Source organism: Macrobrachium nipponense, chromosome 43 (genome assembly GCF_015104395.2).
Source record: "Macrobrachium nipponense isolate FS-2020 chromosome 43, ASM1510439v2, whole genome shotgun sequence".
NCBI classification, from domain to species: Eukaryota; Metazoa; Arthropoda; class Malacostraca; order Decapoda; family Palaemonidae; genus Macrobrachium; species Macrobrachium nipponense.
The window spans coordinates 8,648,859-8,657,242 of NC_061104.1; the positions used below are offsets into that span (position 1 = coordinate 8,648,859).

The 8,384-nt window shown below is 38.8% G+C and overlaps 1 long non-coding RNA gene across 2 annotated transcripts in view; it reads left to right on the forward strand.

Annotated features, from left to right (window-relative positions):
- Positions 1-6,827: 6,827 nt before the first annotated feature.
- LOC135213820 (uncharacterized) overlaps positions 6,828-8,384 on the forward strand; it is a 583,703-nt gene continuing 582,146 nt past the window's right edge. Inside the window, exon 1 of one of the 2 annotated variants that reach the window (XR_010314216.1) lies at positions 6,828-7,293. This is a non-coding gene — a long non-coding RNA (uncharacterized LOC135213820). The remainder of the gene's footprint in view (positions 7,294-8,384) is intronic. The other variant, XR_010314218.1, reaches the window with a different exon arrangement.

An 8,384-nucleotide genomic window follows, 5' to 3' on the forward strand; every position in this document is an offset into this window, starting at 1 on the left:
TTCTCAGATTCGAGATCAGCAACTCACCCTCCCAAAGAGGGTTCTGGCCTTTCTCAATTGAAAGCCGATTTCAAACCAGCTTGTTAGTAGATATCTTGGAGTTGTTTTCCGTGATATTTTCCTTGTTCAGAAAGTAAATTGCAGTTAGTCGCTATTTAGCACTTAGATTCGAGCTACAAAAAGCAATGAAATTGTTTTTGCCATCTTTGAAGATAAAACCATATTAGTTACCATATAATGTCGAAAGGGATGTCCGCGACGATTTAGCAGAATATTTTTGGCGACTGCAAGTTTAATTTCTGATAAAATTACATTATAGTCCACTTTCCTTATCCAAATTAAAGACTTCCATCCCCAATTCCTAAAAAAAGAAGAAAAAAATGTGCTCCTCATTCCGGAGACAAATCCAATCCTAAGCTAATGAAAAGTCCCCCGGGACAGCCATATTTAATATATGTACTCCGATCGTAAATCCTGCATTGCAATACGTTACCATTTCATATAGATATTTGTGAGTAGCAAAGTCAAGAAACTGATCTTATCTGGCTCGAAAACAGCACCATTGGGATATCTTACGCGTTTACGCTTAATTTGCGCTTATTGTAATTTCTAGTTATTGCAGTAATAAGCAATATGTTATAATTTCGCATTCAGGTTTGAGATCCCCAAAATATAGTTCGAGATATACTGATATTAAAATAACGGTATTTGAAATTGTACGCACACGTGTGTCGTAAGAGTAAACAATCTAACAACATGGTCACAGCACATATATATATATATATATATATATATATATATATATATATATATATATATATATATATATATATATATATATACATATATATATATATATATATAATATATGTATATATATATATATATTATATTATATATATATATATATATATAGGCTTAAGGCTAAATTTTATTGAGAAGTCGGCGTTGCCTTATTTTTATAAGAATATATCTTTTAATCCATATATATATATATATATATATAATATATAATATAATATATATATGGATTAAAAGATATATTCTTATAAAAATAAGGCAACGCCGACTTCTCAATAAAAATTTAGCCTTAAGTTCTTTAATCTTTTTATTCACATTAATGTGAAATTCTTTAAAAAAAAACAAATGCCCTTTGGGACAAGGACGGCGGCCATTTAAAGGCGATCAACTCTAGTACAGGCGTAGGATTCTCAATAAACGTCAAATTCTGCGAGGCTTAAAAACAAATGCGTACACACGCGTATGTTCATGTACATGTGCGTTTTTACTAATATAAGTGCCTATAGGTTTGTCTCAAAATGCAGCTTTACCTTCTTCACGCCTCTTTACCAATTTATATCCACTTACTAGACTGTGTTTATACATACTTGTGATTCTATAGGTCAGTGTTTGTTCATAATCTACCCTCTACAAGTCTGTGTTCATTGATAATTAATGATCTGTAAGTATTTCTTCGTATTTACCATACGTGTCTGTTTACGAATTCATATACGCCAAGTTCATGTATATCCACCGTTCTTCAAATGGGCTGTAAGAGATATTTTATGCAAATCAGTATGAAAGTCAATCTAGAAATGTTCAAGTTGGGTGATCCAAATTTCACGGGAATTTCGGGTGGGGGTTGGGGGGGGGAGAGCGTTCGAAAACGCACGAACGAACATCGTGGTTAAAGAGGGAGGATGAAAAAATGGGGGTTGGCTAAAGACAGCAATGAGAGTCAGGGGCGGTGCCGAGGGGGGAAGGGGAAGTGGCGGGGGTCGGAGGGGTTGTGGAGTTTAGTAAGGGGGAGAGTAGTGGCAGCGGTAGTAACGCATTATGGCTGATGATCGTGGAAGTTCTTCGTCGAGTCAACATGATTAATGCTGCTCATATCAGATTGCTCTGCAATATATTATCATAATACGTGCCTTCCGAGGGAGCTCTTATGGAATTTTTAGGTCCTTCAATTATGCATCGACAGCCGAGTAAGTAGGTAAAGTCAAATAGAAATCATCGTCTGGAAGTGGCGGTGAACATAATGAAAGGTAAACAAAAAAATCCTCTCCCGTGATTGGCTAGGGAGGTCCTCGTAAGGACCAATAAAGTCCTCGGGTCGTGCCACCTCCTCTGCCCGTTCTGTAATGTAACATTTGCCTCCAGGAGTCAACTTGTTTTACAAATAACACACTGATTCCTACGCATCTGTGATTAATCTTAGGGTGGGCGATGGCGCTGCAACCCCGCACTCGATAGGTCGCCCAATTCGGCCCTTATGCGAGGAGCCGCCGAGGATCATATTCCCGCCGACGGAAGGTCGCGCATAAGGCGGTCTGGCTCGAATGGCTCCTTCTCGACTTTTAATCCTCGCCAGTATGAAGTGGTCCCAGTTAATTTTTGAGAAGTGTTTTAATAGTCAACACTGTTTCATTAAAAGCTGTTTGTATGGCCCTTCACACGAAAAAACGCCGGCAAGTTGCTAATTGAGAGAACAAACTTAGCGACGGGGAGGGATTGTGCCACCCGGCTCGTCCCGTCACGGACCCACAATGCCGAGGACCCGAAAGCTTTTTACATCATTATCACGTGAGACTTGGAATCTTGGAATTGTGCCCTGGAATGGTCGCCCCTGAGAGAGAGAGAGAGAGAGAGAGAGAGAGAAAGTGAAAGAGCGAGTGAGGGAGAGAGAGAGGGAAAAAAGAGAGAGAGAGAGAGAAGGAGGAGGAGAATTGAGTGGTCTTTGAGCGCGAGGAAGAGTGTGAAAGTGAGAGCTAAATGTGAGAAGCCCTTAATAAGGTGTTACTTAAGAGATTGTTGCTTTCGCGAAGAGCTCTCGAAAAGGAGCGAACCACCTTCCCCAAATGACTCCATGATGCCTTATTTAAAGGGAGGCGTAAATAGTAAAAGGGGCGGGGGAGGAAGGGGGCTGGGGTGGGGGCAGGGAAACGAAGGGTGAAAAGGGGAACGAGGCGAAGATTTTGGAAGTCCCAGTTTTGTCATCGGTCTATGGAAGGACACGGGTTTCGCTTTAGACTAATTAACGTCAGCTTTTGACGGGCTGGTTTCGATGGCACTTAATCCGTTCAGAAATGCGGAGACGCCCTCACAGAGGAGATGAGGACCCATTGTGGAGGTGGCATAAGCAGCAGTCCGTCATGTGTCGAGATGAGACAAGAAGTCGTCTTGATCAATGAATGAAGAAACAGCATTTTCTAATTTTTTGTTCTGATGTCTTCTCGCGATGGTTCCTTTGGCACCGTGTCAGGATGGAAAGTACGGTGATAACTTCTGCTTGGTCGAATTATTCCATATGTCTAATAATCCGCAGGTAATAGAGATGTACCACTGGATATACAGTAACTGTCATTTATATTAATGAATAATTCCGCCCTTTTAATCTGTTTGATTGTCTGTTTCCTTTGTGATAGTCAACCAGCCATTGACTTACATTATGTGTAAAGAGAAAGGAGGTAAAAATGTTCTAAGGGGGGAATGTTGTTCGACCCCACTCTTTCAGGAGAACCTGAAGTGTGTAGTAAAGAGGATCAGATTCCTTTGATGATAACCGACTCATCTTTTGGTTCATCAAAAGTCAACATTCCCAGACACACTTAAGAAGCTAAGGAGGTTCCACAGTTGAAAGGGAGAAACAAAAGATGAAAGGAGATGGCATTCACTCACTAAGCACAACGTAGGACGATCATGTTGGCCGGGGTAACAAGCTTACGAATGAGCATGCCTCCGCCAAGCTACGTAACGCAAGAAACGAAACAATACTCAAATGAACAATAGGGCTAGTTGGTTTCGATAGCTACAAATATTGAGATCTCCAACTTTAGCTCTCGTTGATAAATATTTCATTTGTATACATCACAAGCTCTTACTTAAATTCATAAAAATATCGCTATTGGTTCTTCAGGTCTATTAACTATTAACTGCTTTGGCAGCAGTAATCGATAAAGGTAGAGAGAGAGAGAGAGAGAGAGAGAGAGAGAGAGAAGAATATTTTGCATTAAGTAGAGGTATCATGATTGGCAGTGCCTCCCAGAATAGGAATGGAGAAACAAGGAACTATTATTGTTGTTTAATCGTACTGGAAATGCCTGATTTTAAGTTTACCTTTTCCGCTGATTTTACCTGGAATCGACTAGTTGAGACAGAACCTTTGGAGCGTTGAAGGAATGAATGAAAAATCCACCGAGAAGAGAGGTAAGGGATGCTTAGCCTTTTTGTTTTATTTTTCTTTTAGTTCTTATGGAATGATATTCTAGCTCCATTACGTAGTCCAGACTTTTAAACAAGAAGGTACAATACAAGACACGAAAAGGTTTCTTATAAGTAGGCTAAAAACGTAAGTATTGAGAGAAGGGAAGTTATACGATTAAAATAGAACAACGGGACAACTATCATGTCTCGCTGTTAATGTTAAGCAAGTATCAACCCATTTATGCACTATTTCATTCTGGCAGTAATGCCCATTATGATTGATTTGCTTAAGTTTTTCATTGATGTAAACGGTGGTATTAACCCGGTATGTATCCACCTCCGAGGTGCTAGTACTAAACTTGGCGGAAGCTCCCTGAGACTCCTTGTTTAGTATACTAGCCCCTCGGGGATCAAAATATTATATACACCCATTTCTATCTTCTGTGGTCTACAAATCATATCGATGAAATAAACGATATCTTCGTGCGGCCGTCTACCTTACTTAGCATGAGTTTGCCCTGGACTTTGACAAAAGTGGATACATACCCAGGTTCTGTTTGAAGTTAGGTAAAGGGAAGGTTAATTTATGACGCATCCCTGGTGAAATAGGTTGACCGAGATGGAAGCCTAGGCCGATGCACGCCGAGAATCCTAGTCCTATGCAGTCTACATTCGCACCCTTATCATCTTGAAATATTTCAAAGATGTAAGTGGGATGAGTTTCTTTCCATCAAAATGCAGACGTTATCTTTCCTGCGTAGTGCAGAATTCCGTGGACGTCTTCATGGAAGTGAAAGTCGACTGAGTGAAGCAGGATGTCACAAGAATTTCCCCTTTCAGAGATGTATGGTGTCAAAATAATTTTCATTAAATAAACGTTAGTACTGAAATATTGGTTTGGGGCTATACTATGCAGACTTCCTTGGTGTTAAGATGGGGAAATTATTTAGTGATTATTTCATTTAATCCATTTTCAATATTGAAGTCAGATGAAACGGGGTTCTTATATGAGTTACGTATATAAATGGCAAAAACCTGGTTTAAAGAAAATTCAAGAAACTTGTATTCAACGCATATATTCACAATTGTTTATCTATCTATTCACTATCTTGATTCAAGTATCTTAAAAAACCTGAGGGGAACGCCAAAAGAAGAAAAAACACTAGAAGAAACCGAAAAAGACTAGAAATTTCGATGAGATCCGAGCGTGGGCCCAGGAAGCAGCTTTAAGATTCCTCTTTATGAGAACCGACCTACAACTTCTTCCGATTAGACAATGGTGGAAAGGAACCTGCTATTTAACTTGAATATGATGTTAAAGAATGACTGATGAGTTTTTTTGGGGGGCCTGGCCAGAAAGGGCCATGATCTGAATAGAATAGACCTAGGTGCATATAATGTATACCTGATAGTCATCTTTCGTTTCCTTGGGTTTTAGCACCATTATTTTTCGAGTCGAATCTTTTTTTTGTATTTAGTCTAGGCCTAGGGCAGAGAAGGGCATCGACTTTCCCCATCCCGTCAACTTTTGATCAAGAGAGAGAGAGAGAGAGAGAGAGAGAGAGAGAGAGTAGATAAGGTCTAAAATACCTTCCAGCTAATGGGTTTAACACTGACCCACCTCTAGAAGGGGGTTTCACACGGTGAGTGAGACATGTTGGCCAACACGCTCCTCAAACATCCTACACAACATATTGGAAGAGTTTTCACGCGCACAGACAGCCAACCTGACCTCAGTGTCCCGTCAACCGGGATAGTGGATGCCCTCAAGGAAAGGAAAAGGAAGCGGTCAAAGTGAACAAAAAGGGCTGGTTGCTGAAAAGGGACCAAATTTCCCATTACAAACTTAATGAAGGAGCTGAAATTACACCCAGCAGATTGGCGTAATTATATACGCAAAGGACATTGTAGCTCGATATATATATATATATATATATATATCATATATATATATATATATATATATATATATATATATAAATGAAATCCATCATGATTTCCCTTTTTTTGTCCTTAAAGACGGACGTGTCACTCATTCTGCAAACAATAGGCGCAGTCTGTCACCGGAGATACTATAGTGTCTTTTGTAAAAGTCTACGGTTATATGAAAAAACTTTTCACTTACGTTTAATAGTCTATTTTCTTTTAAGTCGTTCAAAGGTTCAATATTCAAATGTAATACATACTTTCCAGGACCGACTGTCTTCCAAAAGATATACTATTTCTGAGGATGAACATCACACTTCACAAACGGTTGTTCTTCAGCTCCAGCAGTTTGGGCGTACAAGACTAAAGCAACGATCTTCATTTAGTTTTCGTTCATCGAACAATAATTTATTCTTGTTATGCAGTTCAATATACAGTTGGAAATTTCTATTAACCTTGCAGATATGCTTATGTAAGATAAGAAAAAAAATCTTTTTTAAGAAAGATGTACGGAATATTGTGAAGAAAAAAATTGTAGATCGCCATCGAGAAGAGTCAGCGAAGAAACTAAAGTTTGAATCCAAAAATCAATCATGATTGCTAAAAGTTAATATCTAATAATTGAAACAGAAACTTTAAGAAACTCAGAAGAATGTATCTTCATAGCAATCTGAACATAAACACACCAACTTAAAAAATAAGAAAACTCTCTCCGTGTTCTCGTCTTTGATCATGTGACGTCACACATTGGCGGGAACAGTCAACTGACTCTCGCAGATAAGGTGGACAACCGGCAATCGTGCAGCATCTCGTTGATTGTTCCTTGTATAACAGTAATATTTTGATAAGTGATTATTGCGCGGCAACTTAGCATCGGGAGAACAACCATATATTTGTGTATGTGGACATGCCAGAAGAGTGAAAGCGGACATCTGTAGTACCTACACCTTTCGTTAACGCCTGCCAGGACCCACGAAGGCCTACTGCTCTCCAAGCTCAGCGGATCATCTAACTCCGTAAGAAGTACCGTTCCAATCAAGAAGGAAAATAAGCTTCTGGTTAGAGCACAAACCATTCACAAACAAAATACCGAGAGAAAGAAAGAACAAGAGATTTTGATTCGCTGGACTAGTGCCCACCTACCATCGAGCTGGCATAATGTAGGTAAGTTTGTTTTACGCTACTGAAATGGAGATTTTTCTTTCGTATCCAGAGGTTGTTTGAACTCAACATTAAGAGTGAGGTGGGTTAAATGATTTTTAAATATGTAAATCATATATAATTCACGATACGTCGTGTTCCTGACATGCTTAATCAAACATCATTTGACGTAAATCAAATTCTAACTGTTGGAGTGGGTAGTAGCGTACTCTTATAGGCCTAGTAGTAGCTGTTACAGATGCCGATAGCCTTGGTAGTATAATAGTAGCATCTCTTAATTTAGTAAGATGTCGCTACAATATCCCAGTAAAACGAAAAATTCAGTTGAAATATAAAGAACAGGGTGGATTTTGTCAATTTTGAAGAGCCCGATGGAGCTACATGGAGGGAAAATAATTAATTTCATCAGGAAACACTCGGGGTAGGCCTAGGTGCTATCTTGTGATCATGTAGGGCTAATGGTCGGTAATTCTGGCTTATCACTATTACTCCGCGCCTGCTTTTACCTTGGAAATTGTTTTTTCCTAGAATTTTAGTGCTTTCGATGAAGAAGCAATATTAATCTTTTGGGGGTCAACTGTTATTTACCTCGTATCTCTACCCAACAATTATGGGGAACTTTGGGAATTCGGGGTTTTGTGTGGGGAACACACGTTAGCCAAGCGGCCATATTCGTGTTCAGGAAGAGGCCGAGGGATATGCAAACCCTGAGGGTGCCTTATATAAGTTCCACGAAGGAGAGGGCGAGAAGAAAGTGGGGTACTTGATGGCGGGGTTGCACAGTGTGCCAGAACAGTAATTTATTGGACAAATTAATTTTTGCTTTCACATCCAAGTATCTTATAATTTTCTATTATAAACGTTTAGAGTATTGTATTTACAAACATATGTAATAATATGAGTGATACGTCTATCCAATTTTTGTGTATTTGGTAAAATATAGTTAGAACTATATAACCTTTATATTTGATACCTTTATTCAATGCAGAAAAAATAATAAAATTATGAAAAAAAATAAGATTATTTCCATCAAATGCTGTCTTTGAAGATTTTACAATATAAATTATTTAATGAACGTAAAAAATAACATCTGG